The sequence below is a fragment of the Rhinolophus ferrumequinum genome, chromosome X (genome assembly GCF_004115265.2).
Source record: "Rhinolophus ferrumequinum isolate MPI-CBG mRhiFer1 chromosome X, mRhiFer1_v1.p, whole genome shotgun sequence".
Lineage (NCBI taxonomy): Eukaryota > Metazoa > Chordata > Mammalia > Chiroptera > Rhinolophidae > Rhinolophus > Rhinolophus ferrumequinum.
In genome coordinates this window covers 28,380,959-28,397,238 of record NC_046284.1, presented here as the reverse complement: position 1 = coordinate 28,397,238, position 16,280 = coordinate 28,380,959, and positions in this window count along the sequence as shown.

Sequence of the window (16,280 nt, the reverse complement as noted above, 5' to 3'; positions counted from 1 at the left end):
ATAAACAATACAAATCTAAGAGTTTTGAAAATAAAAAATTAAATTATTATGTTTTTGTAGAAATATAAATTTTCATAATAAGTAAAAAAGCAAATATAAAACTTCAGTGTTCTCAAAATGATTTTAAAAAAGTACACGGCAAAAGCAAAAACAAAACCAAACAAACAAACAAACAAAAAACTGCCCCACCAAATAACATACAAAATAAAAATAAAAACAACACGCGTCTCAGTCCATATGGTCTTGCACAAGAGTTAACAAGCTGCTCCGGAAGAGAGAAGTAATATGAAGATTTCCAACTCATTCCATGAGGCTTATTTTACTTGATTTTATAAATATGCAATGACGTTTTTAGAAAAAGAGAAACAAAGACACACACAAAAAAAGCCCTTCATAGGCTCCTTACACTGATGGATACAGATGTGAACTTCATAAATAAATAACACATGACAGAATTCATCATTGAATTAAAACACGTATATTAATCAAGTAGGATTTACACCAAGTAAGTTAACATAACTTATAATCATAAAAATAAATAAATAAAATTCAAATATTATTGAAACAAATGAAAAGGTATATATATATATATATATATATATATATATATATATATATTTCCTAGAAAAAACCTTAACAAAGAATACATGATATTTTTAGTCAGCTAATAACAAAACACTACTAAGAAAAATAAAAATCTGAGTAAAAGAAGGTATAATCAATATTCATGATGGGGTAATATTTTAGAGATCATATAGATAATATTTTCCTATAAATTGCATTTATCTTGAAATTTCATTTGATTTCAGTTGAATTTTTGACAGCATTTTTAGGAACTTGACAATTTCATCATAAAATTAAATGGAAAAGCAATGGTCCATAAAGAGTTAAGGCAATTTTGGCAAGAGGATCAAACAATGGCATCTTACCCAACTAATAAGTTATAATATAATGCCACAGAGTTAGAAAACTGTATGAAACTGTCAGAGTAATAAAGAAATATATGAACAGAATAAAGAATTTTATGTGCCCGTGTACATCGAGAACTTGATATATACAGAAACTGCTGTCACAAATCAACATGTGCTGCAGAAATTGACATTTTCAATGGTGAAAAATTTAGCTGAATCTCTACTTTCTCTTTATTTCTTTGCCTCTCTCCATCTCTGTATCTCTGACTCTCTCTATCTCTGTCTCTGTCTTTCTAAAACTGAGCCAGAACCACTCAGCTAAGGCACTCACAGATTCATGACTCTAAAACTAGATGATGAAAAATATCTATTATTTTAAGCTACTAGATTTTAGAGTATAATCATTCTCCCTCCTTATTTCTCACAGGGTAAATAAGAAGCAGAGGAATAAAATAGTTAAGGGTGTGGTTTCATCTTTAATGAAATATGGTTGGTATATAAAAACCTATACATAAGTAATGTATGCAATTTGGTGAGTGTGGACAAATGTGTACACACATGTTACTATGACCACAATCCATGTAGCTAGCATATCCATCAACTTCAAAAGTACCCTATGTCTTGTGTTTTCTTTTATGGTAAGAAAAAACACGTAATATAATATTTAGTCTCTTAAAAATTGTTAAGCACACAATTGCTTATTAACTGTAGGCACTAAGTTTTATAATATTACTCTAGAACTTACGTGTATAATTATATGTTTATATCCTTTGAACAACAAATCCCCATATCCCTCCCTCCTTTCCCTAGTAACCACCATTCTTTCTTTTTCTACATGTTTAACTATTTTATTATTTATTTATTTATTTATTATTTATTTATATTATTAGTTTCAGGTGTATAAAACAATATAATGATGGGTAAAGAAATTGTGGTACATCTTTATGTTTGACCATTTTAGATGTTTTAAATACAAGGAATCATGTAGTAGTGGTCTTTATGTTACTGACTTATTTCACCTTGAATAATTTCTTCTAGATCCACTTATGTTGTTGCATTTGGTAAGATTTTTTTTAATAAAAGCTGAATAATATTGCATTTTGTGTATATACCACATTTTCTTTATCCATTCATCTGTTAGTGGACATTTGGATTGTTTGCATATATTGGCTATTGTGAATTATGCTGCAGTGAACATGGGAATGCAGATATCTCTTCAATTGTAAAAATAAATGTTGTTAAAATGTCCATACTACCCAAAGCAATTTAAAGATTCAATACAATCCATATAAAAATTCCAAAGACGTATTTTATATAAATAGAAAAAAATCCAAAAATTCATATGAAATCACTGACTAGCCAAAGCAATATTGAGCAAGAAGAAGTAAACAGGAGGCATCACACATTCTGATTCCAAATTATATTCCAAAGCTACAGTAATCAAAGCAGTATGGTACTGGCATAAAAACAGACGTATAGACCAATGGAACAGAATACAGGTCCCAGTGACAAACTCAAGCATATACAGTCAATTAATCTTTAACAAGGATGCCAAGAATACACAATGGGGGAAAGGATGGTCTCTTCAATAAATGGTAATGGGGAAACTGGATATCTATATGCAAAAGAATGAAATCGGATGTTTATTTTTCACCACACATTTTTAAAAAAATCAAAATGGACTAAAGATTTGAATGTTAAAATCCAAAGCCATAAAGCTCCTAGAAGAAATCATAGAAAAAACTTCTTGGTATTGGTGTCAGTAATGATTTCTTGACTATAATACTAAAAGCACAGACAGAGTGAAAAGGCAACGTAGGGAACAGGAGAAACTATTTGCAAGCCATATATATGACAGGAGGTTAATTTCAAAAACACATAAATGAACTCATACAACTCAATAGCAAAACCCCAAATAACCCAATTTAAAAATGAGCAAAGGACTTGAATAAACATTAATACAAGAAAGACATACAAATGACCAACATGTATATGAAAAGATGCTCAACATGGCTAATCTTCAGGGAAACACAAATCTGTTAGAACGGCCATTACCAGTATCAAGAAAATAAAAGATAAGTGTTGGTGAGGTTGTGGAAGAGTTAGAACTCTTATGCACTATTGGTGGAAATGTAAAATGGTGCAGCAGCTATAGGAAATAGTAGGAGGGTTCCACAAATTAAAAAATATACATATAGTACTAATACAGAATCCAAAAATCACACTTTTGGTAACATATATCCAAAAGAACTGAAATCAAGAGCCAGGCACTTAGATTCCATTTTGTATATTGTCTCCATCTATTACTTGCTGTGTGATATTGGGCAAGTAACTTAGCCACTCTACTTCGGTACAAGGAGGACAATAATACTACCTACAGAGAAAGTTTGTAGTTTATGGGATTAAATGATTTCTTGTTTGTAAAATATTTGGAACAGCAGTACCGTGTTTTCCCAAAAATAAGACCTAGCCAGACAATCAGCTCTAATGCATCTTTTGGAGCAAAAATTAATATAAGACCTGATATTATATTGTATTATATTATATTATATTTTATTATAACTATTATACTATATTATATAAGACCCGGTATTATATTACATTTTATTATATTATAATATAATATAATACCCAGTCTTATATTGTATAATATAATATAATACCCGGTTATACTATTATATAATATAACATAATAGATTATATTATATTATACAATATAATACTGGGTATTATATTATACTATATTATACAATATTATATAAGACCCGGTCTTAAATACAAGTAAAATAAGACAGGGTCTTACATTAATTTTTGCCCCAAAAGATGCATTAGAGCTGATTGTCCAGCTAGGTCTTATTTTTGGGGAAACATGGCAGTATATGGTAACTACAATAGTTGTTTGCTATCTAAAATTAAGTTGGTAACTAGGATGAAAATATAACATTTCTTTGAAATCAGATAACAGGTTTTTAAAAATGACAAAGTATTAATAGCTTAAATCAATTCAAGATGGGTTTTCCATGTTTTTAATAAAAACATCTAAAAATTCAATATTTACATTGTTTATTTCCATATTAGGATATAGTTTATTTAATTGATGTGTTCGGTAAAAATAAACACCTTAAATATTAATGGCTATAAAAAAGAATGAATTTGAGCGCAAAGCAATTACTGTAAATTTCAGAAAAAACTCTGTCATTGTTAACTGAATCAAAGAGCAATTACAATATACAATTTCGGCATTAGAAAACAAAACAACAGTCACAGAAATGACAGGTTTATGACATTTTACACTAGATTAATCCCATTTTTGTTTGTAGAAGTGAGCAAAAGTTTTATAAAATGAACGAACAAATCCATTAATACATGAGATATAGTAACATTAGGTAAATGTGAGAATTAAAGATGAAGTGTTCTTTCAACATATGCAAATCCATCAATGTGATACATCACATAAACAAAATGAAGGACAAATATCATGATTATATCCATTGATACAGAAAAAAGCGTTTCACAAGATACAACATCCATTTATGACTAAGATTTATTAAAGTAGGTATAGAAGGAAAACACCTTAACATAATAAAGGCCATATATACTAAACCCTCAGCTAATATCATAATTAATGGTGAAAACTGAAACCCTATGTTCTAAGTTGAGGAAAATGACAGGAGGGCCCCGTATCATCTTTGCTTTTCAACATAGTATTGGAAGTCCTCACCAGAGCAATCAGGCAAGACAAAGAAATAAAACGCATCCAAATTGGGAACAAAGAAGTTAAATTGTCACTCTTTGCAGATGACATGGTGCTATATATAGAAAACACTAAAGACTCCACCAAAAAGCTATTTAAAACAATAAACGAATACCATAAAGTTGCCGGCAACAAAATCAACGTACAAAAGTCCATTGCATTCTAACAATGAAATCTCAGAAAAACAAATAAAAAAAAATTCCTTTTGGAGCTGCAACCAAAAGAATAAAATACCTGGGAATAAACTTAACCAAGGATGTGAAAGACCTATATGCTGAAAACTACAAGATATTTTTAAAAGAAATTGAAGAAGACACAAAGAAATGGAAAGTCATTCCATGCTCATGGATTGGAAGAATCAACATAGTTAAAATGGCCGTGTTACAAAAGCAATATACAGATTTAATGCAGTCCCCATCAAAAAATCCCAATGGCATTTTTTAAAGAAGTAGAAGAAAAAATCCTCAGATTTGTATGGAACCACAAAAGACCACGAACAGCCAAAGCAATCCTAAGAAAAAAGCACAATGCTGGAGGTATCACACTCCCTGACTTTAGCTTGTACTTCAGGGCTACAATAATCAAAACATCATGGTATTGGCAGAAAAACAGATACACAGACCAATGGAATAGAATTGAGAAACCAGAAATAATACCACATAAATATGAACAGATAATTTTTGACAAAGCAGCAAAATGTACAATGGAGAAAAGACAGCCTCTTCAATAAATGGTGCTGACAGAATTGTAAAGCCACCTTCAAAGAATTAAACTGGACTGCTATCTGTCAGCATGTGCCAAAATTAATTCAAAATGGATCAAAGACTTAAGCATGAGACCTGAAACAATTAACTGCATAGAAGACAACATAAGTACTAAACTTATGGACCTTGGGTTTAAAGAGCATTTTATGAATTTGCCTCCAAAGTCAATGGAAGTAAAAGCTAAAATAAACGAATGGGACTATATGAAACTTAAAAGCTTCTACACAGCAAAAGAAACCATCGACAAAATAAAGAGGCAACCAACTGAATGGGAGAAGATTTTTGCAAACAGTGCCTCCGATAAGGGGCTAATATCCAAAATATACAAGGAGCCCATGAAACTCAACAATAAAAAAACAAACAACCCAATTGAAAAATGGGAGGACAACCTGAAGAGACATTTCTCCAAAGAGGACATACAAATGGCAAATAGACATATGAAAAAATGCTCAACATCACTAATCATCAGAGAAATGCAAATAAAAACCACAAGGAGATATCACCTCACCCCAGTCAGAATGGCTACCATCAACAAGACAAATAGTAACAAGCTTTGGAGGCTTTGGAGAAAAAGGAACCCTCATAAACTGTTGGAGGGAATGCAGACTAGTGCAGCCACTATGGAAGGTACTGTGGAGGTTCCTCAAAAAATTTTGAAGAGAATTACCATATGACCCAGCAATCCCTATCCTGGGTATCTACCCAAAAAAAATCTCAGTACATTGATGCATAAAGACAAGTGTGCCCCAATGTTCATTGCAGCTTTATTTACGGTGGCCAAGACATGGAAAAAACCAAAGTGTCCTTCGATTGATGAATGGGTAAAGAAGTTGTATATAGACACAATGGAATACTATTCAGCAGTAAGAAAAGATGAAATAGGATCATTTGTGACAACATGGGTGGATCTTGTGATTATAATGGTAAGCGAAATAAGTCAGACAGAAAAAGCAGAGAACCATATGATTTCACTGATATGTGGTATATAAACCAAAAACAACAAAAGAACAAGACAAACAAATGAGAAACAAAAACTCAGATATAGTTTCTTTTGAGTTTTCTATGTTAATGATCACATAGTCAGATTAAATTCTTTCCTTTGAGCCTTATGCCATTTATTTATATTTGTCTTTACCACACTCTCTAGGGCAATTCTTAGAATGTTGAACTGTGGCACTGATGGCAGACCTGTTTTTCTGACTCTAGATTTGAAATGAATAAAATATTCCACTTCTGTGACAGCGACAATGCAATGTACAGGTAACCCCCGTATAACTCGGTTGCTAGGTTCCTTAATAATGCCGTGTTACGCAGATTCATGTTATGCAAAACAAAGAACTGGTACAAAAAAGGGGGTTATGTTCCAATTTTTTTTAAAATACTATTATATTTTTATAATTAAGAGAAATATATTTATTAAAGAAATTTTCACCAAAAGTATAACGTATTAAATCATGTTTTATTCGTCATCACTGCTAAGCACCATGAACCGAGAGCATTTTCTTTTTGACAAGATATCTTCACCCTCTGAACTTAATACTCCACGAACAAAATGGATTTGAAATTTTAATAAATTTTAAAATTCTGCAGTCAAATTTGATATGACATCCATGCTCGAATGAAAAATTTCAAAGAGATCTATTTTGCTCTTAAACGCTTTTGTTTCATGTTATTTGGGGATTTCCCTAACTATGAATGAGATATTTTTTGCTCTTAAAAGCTCTTATTACACTCTGTATTGTTCGGGGATTTCTCTAATTCTTAAACCGTGTTAAAGTGAAACCGTGTTCTTAAACCGTGTTAAAGTGAAACACAGGATGCTGTGTTGTACAAGAGTTTTCCCCAATTCTTGAAACATGTTAAAGTGAAACCGTGTCATAGAAAGGTTGTGTTATATGGGGGTTGCCTATGTTCATCAAATCATATATGTTTTTTGCTTTTATGTATATATAGAAAACTACATTCCCTAGCCACTTTGCAGTTACATTGAAAATATGTAACTGTATTCTAGCCAAAGGATATGGGCTCAATTGATGTAAAATTCTCCGGCCTGGCTCTTAAAAATATCTCATGGGAACCACCTGCTCTCCCTTTTTATGTAATACTAGAGTCCATAAATTTCAAATGTCAAAGCTACAGGATGAAAGCATCTTGAAGGATACTGTCCTGGATAGCTGCCATAACTGAATTAGAATTATCTAAGTGAAAAATAATGCGTAAAACTACTATAATTTTGGTGATAATCTGTTGCTGAAATAAACCCTTTCCTCTTTGAACTACTTAGAGTAGATGCTATTATCTACAAATATATCTAAAAAAAAAACACCGTCTATTTTTTCATTTTCTAAAAGTCTGCAGGTTTTCTTTCAACTTATTAAGAATGTTTATTATTTTTAATTAAACTTCATTTGGGTGACATTTGTTAGTAAAGTTCCATAGGTTTCAGGTGTACAATTCTGTATTACATCATCTATATAGCACATTGTTTGTCCCCCACCCAGAGTCAGTTGTCTTTCCATCACCATATATTTGATCCCCTTTACCCTCATCTACCATCCCCTTACTGTGTGGTAACCACTAAACTATTGTCAGTGTCTAAGAGCTTTTGTTTCTTCATTTGTTTATCTTCTTCTTTCGTTATTTTCAGTTTCATATACCACATATCAGTGAAACCATATGGTCCTGTACTTTTTCTGTCTGACTTATTTCGCTTAGCATTATAATCTCAAAATCCATCCATGTTGTCACAAATGGTACTATTTCATCTTTTCTTATGGCAAAATAGTATTGCATTGTGTATATATACCACAACTTCTTTTTTTTTAAATTTTTTATTGGGGCATATTGGGCACACTGTGTTTCTCCAGGGCCCATTAGCTCCAAGTCGTCCTTCAATCTAGTTGTGGAGGGCACAGCTCAGCTCCAAGTCCAGTCAACATTTTCAATCTTTAGTTGCAGGGGACACAGCCCACCATCCCATGTGAGAATTGAAGCAGCAACCTTGTTGTTAACAGCATGTGCTCTAACCAACTGAGCCATCCGGCTGCCCCTCCAGAAGCTCAGCTGCAGCTCCTTGTCTTCAATCTAGTTGTGGAGGGCACAGATCACTGACCCAGGTGGGAATCGAACAGGCAACCATGTTGTTCAGAGCTTGCGCTCTAACCAAATGAGCCATCCAGCTGCCCTATACCACAAATTCTTTATCCATTCATTTATCGAAAGATGCTTTGGTTGTTTCCATGTCTTGGCCACCATAAATAAAGCTGTAATGAACACTGGAGTACATATGTCTTTATGGATAAATATTTCCAGATTTTTTAGTGAAGATACCCAGGAAAGGGATTGATGGATCATATGGTAATTATGTTCTTAATTTTTTGAGGAACCTCCACACTGCCTTCCATAAGGGCTGCACCAATCTGCATTCCCACTAACAGTGTCTGAGGGTTCCTTTTTCTCCACAGCCTCTCCAATACTTGTTACTATTTGTCCTGTTGATGATAGCCATTCTAACTGGGGTGAGGTGATATCTCATTGCGGTTTATATTTGCATTTCTCTGATGATTAGTGACGTTGAGAATTATTTCATATGTATATTGGCCATTTGTATGTCCTGTTTGGAGAAATGTCTCTTCAGGCCCTCTGCCCATTTTTTAATTGGATTGTTTGTTTTTGTTGTTGAAGTGTATGAGTTCCTTATATATTTTGTATATTAGCTCCTTATTGAGTGCGTTTTTTTTGCAAAAATATCCCTTTTGTTTGGTTGCCTCTTTATTGTGTCGATGGTTTCTTTTGCTGTGCAGAAACTTCTTAGTTTGATATAGTCCCATCATTTATTTTAGCTTTGACTTCCCTTGCCTTTGGAGTCAAATTCATAAAATGCTCTTTTGAACCCAAGATCCGAAAGTTTAGTACCTATGTTTTCTTCTGAGGAGTTTATTGTTTCAGGTCTTATGCTTAGATCTTTGATCCATTTTGAGTTAATTGTGGTACATGATGACAGATAGCAGTCTACTTTCATTCTTTTGCACATGGCTTTCCAATTCTCCCAGCACCATTTCTTGAAGAGGCTGTCTTTTCTCCATTGTATGTTTTTTACTTCTTTGCCGAAAGCTGTGTATCCACATTTATATGGGTTTTTTGGGAAGTTCTCGATTATATTCCATTGATCTACGTATCTGTTTTTCTGCCAATACTATACTATTTTGATTATTGTTGCCCTGTAGTACAAACTGAACTCAGGAAGTATGATCCCTCCAGCATTGTTCTTTTGTCTTAGGATTGCTTTAGCTACTTGGAGGTCTTTTGTGGTTCCATACAAATCTGATGATTTTTTGTTCTATTTCTTTAAGAAATGCCATTGGGATTTTGATGGGGATTGCATTAAATCTGTATATTGCTTTGAATAATGTGGCCATTTTAACTATGTTGATTTTCCAATCCAAGAACATGGAATGTGTTCCTATTTCTTTGTGTCTTTTTCAATTTCTTTAAAATGCCTTATAGTTTTCAGTGTATATGTCTTTAACATCCTTGGTTAAGTTTATTCCTAGATATTTTATTTTATTTTTTGCAATTGCAAAGTGAATTGTGTTTTGTTTTCTTTTTTATTTCTTTTTCTAAGATTTCATTGCTGGTATATAGGAATACAAATGACAGTTGCACGTTGATTTTGTAGCTGGCAACTTTACTGTATTAATTAATTGTTTATAATAGCTTTTTTGTGGAGTCTTTAGGCTTTTCTATATATAGCATCATGTCATCTGCAAAGAGTGGCAATTTAACTTCTTCATTCCCAATTTGGATACCTTTTATTTCTTTCTCTTGCCTGGTTGCTCTGACAAGGACTTCCAATACTATGTTGAAAAGCAGAGGTGATAGGGGACAGCCTTGTCGTGTTCCTGAACGTAGAGCCAAGGCCTTCAGTTTTTCACCATTATGTTATTAGCTGACTGTTTGTCATATATGGTCTTTGTTATGATGAGGTATTTTCCTGCTATACCCACTTGATGAAGTGTTTTAATCATAAGTGGATGTTGCAATTTGTCAAATGATTTTTCTGCATCTATTGATATAATCATATGATTTTTGTCCTTTATTTTGTTTATGTGGTATATCACACTGATCAATTTTCGTGTGTTGAACCACCCTAGTTGCCCCTGGGATGAAACCCACTTGGTCGTGATGTATAATCTTTTTAATGCATTGTTATATTCGATTTTCTAGAATTTTGTTTAGGATTTTTCGTCTGTATTCATCAGATATATTGGCCTGTCTTTTTGTTTTACTTGTGTTATCCTTACCAGGTTTTGGTATCAGGGTAATGCTGGCCTCCTAAAATGAGTTAGGGAGTAATGACTCTTCTTCAGTATTTTGGATGAGTTTGAGTAAGACAGGTATTAGATCCTCTTTGAATGTTTGGTAGAATTCAGTAAGTGGTGAAGCCATCTGGTCCTGCCTGGAATTTTGCTTTTGGGAAGGTTTCCAATGACTAATTCAATTTTCTTACTGTTGGTCTGTTTTTAGGTTTTCCAATTCTTCGTGATTCAGCCTAGGAAGGCTATATGCTTCTTAGAACATGTCCATTTCTTCTAGGTTATTGAATTTGGTGGCCTATACTCCTTCATAGTATACTTGGATGATCCGTTGTATTTCTTTGGCATCCGTGGTAACTTCCTCTCTTTCATTTCTGGTCTTGTTTATTTGTGTCTTTTCTCTTTTTTGTCTTAGTGAGTCTAACCAAGGGTTTGCCGATGTTATTAATTTTTCAAGAAATCAGCTCTTTGTTGTGTTAATTTTTCTATTGTCTTTTTGTTCTCTACTTCATGCTCTGATTTTTATGATTTCCTTCCTTTTGCCGACTTAGGATTTCATTTGTTTTTCTTTTTGTAGTTCTTTAAGGTGTAACATGAGGTTATTTATCAGGGATTTTTCTTCTGTCTTGAGATAGGCCTGTAATGATATGAATTTCCCTCTTAAAACTGCTTTTGCTTCATCCCAAAAATTTTGGTAGGATGTATTTCCATTCTCATTTGTTTCTATGTATCTTTTGATGTCTCCCCTTATTTCTTCTTTGACCCAGTTATTCTTTAAAATTATGTTGTTCAATCTCCACGTACTTGTGGGTTTTCCTACTTTGTTTTTGCAGTTGATACTCAATTTCAAAGCCGTGTTATCAGAGAATATGCTTGGTATGATATCATTCTTCTTAAATTTGCTGAGGCTAGTTTTATCTTCCAATATATGATCTATCCTTGAGAATGTTCCATGTACACTAGAAAATAATGTATAGTCTGATATTCTAGGATGAAGTGCTCCATAAATGTCAAATATATCCATTTCATCTAATGTGCTATTTGGGGCTGATATTTCTTTATTTTCAGTTTCAGTGATCTATCTATATCTGCCAATGATGTATTTAGGTCCCCTACTATTATTGTTTTGGTCAGTTTCTTCCTTTAGTTCTCTTAGTATTTGCTTGATATATTTCAGTGATCCCTGATTGGGGACATAAATATTGATGACTATTATATCTTTTTGTTGTATAGTCCCCTTTATCATTATGAAATGTCCATCATTATCTCTTGTTACCTTTTCTTATTCTGAAGTATCTTTCATCAGAGATCAGTAGAGCTTTACCTACTTTTCTCTGAATACCATTTGCTTGGAATGCCAATTTCCATGCTTTTTCTTTGAGTATAATTTTCCTTGTAGCTGAGATGCAGCAGCATATGGTTTGGTTTAGTTTTTTGATCAAATCTGCTACTCTTTGCCTTTTTATTGGTGATTTCAGTCCATTTACATTTTTGGTGATAATTGATATATGAAGATTTCCTGTCATTCTATTTTTGGTTTTCTGGCAGGACGGTAACTTCCTTGTTTCTTTGTCTTTTTGTTGTTGTCTATTATTTCAGTGTGGTGCTATTCTATGATTTTCCCCTCTGTTTCTTTTTTTTTTTTATGGTATGTATTTCAGTTCTGAATTTTTTTTTTAGTGGTTACCATTAAGTTTATGTAAAAGAAAGTTTCATATTTAAAATATTCTATTTTCCTCAGCATGCTTCCCTTCTCCATTTCCTTGTGCCAGTTTGTACCTTTACCTTCTCCCCTTTTATGTTTTTCTTGTCAGAAATTGTCCCTATTTATGCTGTGAGTTGATTTCTGAACTCCAGTAGCAAATTATCTTTTTCCTCTTTTTTTGTTTAAGTGTTGTTGCTTTTTAGTTCTTTACCCTGCACGTTATGTTTCTGTGTATAGTGTGGTATTACTGTAAGGGTTGCCATTTTCTGTTTCCGTCTACCTCTTCATAATACTACTCACGGTTTTGTATTATTTTACTTTTATGTTTCAGTTTGAATAGCCTCCTTCAGTATTTCTTCTATTGCAGGTCGTCTATTGGAAAATTCCCTCAGCTTCTGTATTTTTGGAAAAATCTTTATTCCTCCTTCATATCTAAAGGGTATCTTTGCTGGATATATTATTCTTGACTGATAGTTTCTCTCTTTGAATAGTTTGAATATTTGATTCCACTCCCTCCTGGCTTGTAGAGTTTCTGCTGAAAAATCTGGTGGTAATCGAAAGAACATTCCTTTGTAGGTTACTGTCTTCTTTTCCCTGGCTTCCTTGAGGATTCTTTGTTTGTCATTAATTTTTGACAGTTTCAATACAATGTGCCTTTGAAAAGGCCTGTTGGGATTGGTGTAATTAGGAGTTCTATTTGTTTCTTAGATTCGAGGATCCAGTTCTTTCCACAAGTTTGGGAAGTTCTGGGTGACTATTTGTTTGCATATACTCTCTGTTCCCTTCTCACGTTCTTCTCCTTCCGGTATGCCCATTATTCTTATTTTGCTCTTTCTGATGGAATCAGAAAGTTCTTGTAGAATTCTTTCCGTTCTTTAAACTCTCAGGTCTCTCTCTTCTTCCTTCTGTGTCATTTTCAAAGTTCTATCTTCTATATCACAGATTCTTTCCTCCATTTGGTCAGCTCTATTACTTAAGCGGGCTATTTCATTTTTTCATTTCTTGTATGAGTTCTTAATCTCCAAAAATTCTTTTTGTTTTCTTAATTTACCTCTCTTTGGTAAAATGTTCATTTTGTTCTTTGATTGTGTTTCTGAGTTCATTAAACTGCCTCTCTGTGTTTTCTTGCATCTCGTTGAGTTTTTTAAGAACTGCCCTCTTGAGTTCTCTGTCATTTAAGTCACAGATTCCCATGTCTTTAAGGTCATTTTTTGGAGGTTTCATTTTTTTTCTGAGCTGCCTTGTTACCTTGGTTATTCATGGCAATTAATGGATTATTATTTCTTTCCCTAGGCATCTACAGGAGTGAGTTCTGCAACAGGTTAATAGGAAGAAGTCTTTCTTTTGTTTTCCAGTAGTTGTTGGTAGAAAGTTGTGTTTTCTCTCCAACTGCATTCTTTCATTCTCTTTCATGCTATAGTGTTGTATTTTCTCTGCACTTTTCTGATTTCTCACACAATGGCTGCGGTTCCCCAGAAGGTGGGTGTCTCCTCTGTGAGCAGGTTGCCTAGGTTTCAGGGCATTATCTTTGTGGGGTGACCTGGAGAGTTTCTGAAATTCCAAAACTCTTCCTTCAACAGTCTCAGGGCCTCTGTTTCAGTTGCTCTGTTTACCCCTCCGGGGATCTGCCGAAATAGATGAGGACAGCACCAGTTGTGTTGTGAGAGGTGGCTCTCAGCAATGGTGGTCACAGAGTGCCCACCCACTTCAAACAGGCTTCTGCTATATTTGGTGTGGGGCCAGCAGCTTAGCAGTCAAGAGTTTTCTGGGGGATGTAGCACCAATTATGTGGGGGGCAGTGACCCAGGTCATCGCCAAGGCAGTGCTCACCCATGGATTCCACCAGACCAGTGCATTCCAGACTTGGTCCTTTGGGGAGGGCTTAAAACTGAAAAGATGGTGTCCTCTTGGAGGCCACATGTATGTCAAGCTCCACACAGGGACAAGTGACTCCTGTCCCTTCAACTCCTGCATTGCAGCCACAGAACTCAGTCCTCTCCACATGTCCCTGGGTCTCCCAAGTTGCCAACCCTCCACCAGAGGACAGATAAGTGCCCACAAGCAAGTGAGTCTGTCTGCTAGCTCTATAAGAGTGTGTCTGGGTTTCCATCTGCCCTCTACCTCTCCAGGAAGGATGGATAAAGTCCTCGCTGATTTTCACTGCCAGATGCCGTGTGAAATCCTCTTCCTGGTACAGGATTTGTGGGCTGGGGAGCCCAGCGTGGGAGTGTGACCCCTGCCCCTTCAGGGGGTACCTCTGCCACCAATGTGTCTCTCCCAGCATTCAACCACTATCTGTGTGTTTAGGGTCAACCTGTTTTGCATCCTCACCCCTCCTGTCTTGGTATAGCCTCTTGTTTATATCCTTAGTTATAGGGGTTTTGTTATGCTAGTCTTCAAATGATTCTTGAGGTTGACTGTTCTATAATTTATTTGGAATTTGGTATGATCCTGGGATACAGTGGGCATAGCTTTTACCTAATCTGCCATCTTGGACCTCCATCTTTTATGTTTTATTTTTAAATTCTCAATTTCAACATTGATTGTCATCATTTGGTTTATTCACTCTTTGTTTATATTATCTACACACTGTTACTCACATTTATTTTTATATTTATAGTTATTTCTTATACAACAGTGAACTTACATTATGTAAAAACTGTTTTAGTTTATTTCTATTCTTATTTTCTCTCTCTATTTTTTTTTTTTTCTCAAATGTGCCCAAATAAGATTTTCAAGATATTTTCCCTGCATAGTACTTACTGGTTTACTGAATCTGAAGATTAGCATTTTTCGTCAATTCTGGAAAATTCTAAGTCTTTATTTCTTCAAATAATGTCTGTCCCTTATTTTCTATTTATATCCTTCTGGAATTCTGATTACATTTCTATCATTCTAAGATTGATTATAAGACTGTTAATCACTCTATTCTTCAACTCTTCTTTCATGTTGCTGATGTGTGGTATTTATATAATGGCTTCTATCTAATTTTCCCAGTTTTATCATTACAAAATCTGGATGAAAAAAATCCTATATCAGCCATCTCCTTGGAACTTGTCTTTTTTAAATATACAACTTTCATTCATGGTGCCTTATTTATTTATATGATTTATGTGTTTTTATGTGAAGGGCTAGTGTAATACCAGGTACCATGGAATTTTACCTGTAGAAATACTTGAGCATGCATTTATTCAGTAAATGCTTCTGCAAGATATTAAACCGGGAAAAGTTTAAATTCCTGTCTTGTGTTTCTTGGACCATGTTGATAGTATGATAGCAGATTAAAACATTTGTGAGAAACTGCTTTTGCTTTCAGGGCAGATTATTTTCCCCTCCATTCAGGATAGTGGTGTAATTAGATGATTTTCTTCGCTTTTTTCAGGCTTGCTTTTTCTATTTTTTATATTTTTATTGTAAGTGTGACACTTAAGAATTTGTGGCTTTATTCAAAGGACTCTATTCTTAATTCATCATATATGTGTGTGCTAAATATTATCCCATATCACACAAGAAGTCATCAGAACAATAACATAGATACACAAGGATTGTCAGATGTCTTTTAAAAAACTGTTATGCTCTTGCTCATCTCCATGTTACCATTTCTATTTAATTTATCTTATGATTTCCTCTCTCTCTCTCTCTCTCTCTCTCTCTTGAATTTGTAACAATGGATAGAACTCACATGCACAAATATCTAGATTTAATTCTTACTTTATGCCAACATTTAAAAATAATTTTGTAATTTTTATACTAGGTGTGGATATCTACTTTAAAATATAGTTTAGGTGAATTTATATTTCTGGTATTAAGTGTAAAGTTATTCATAATATG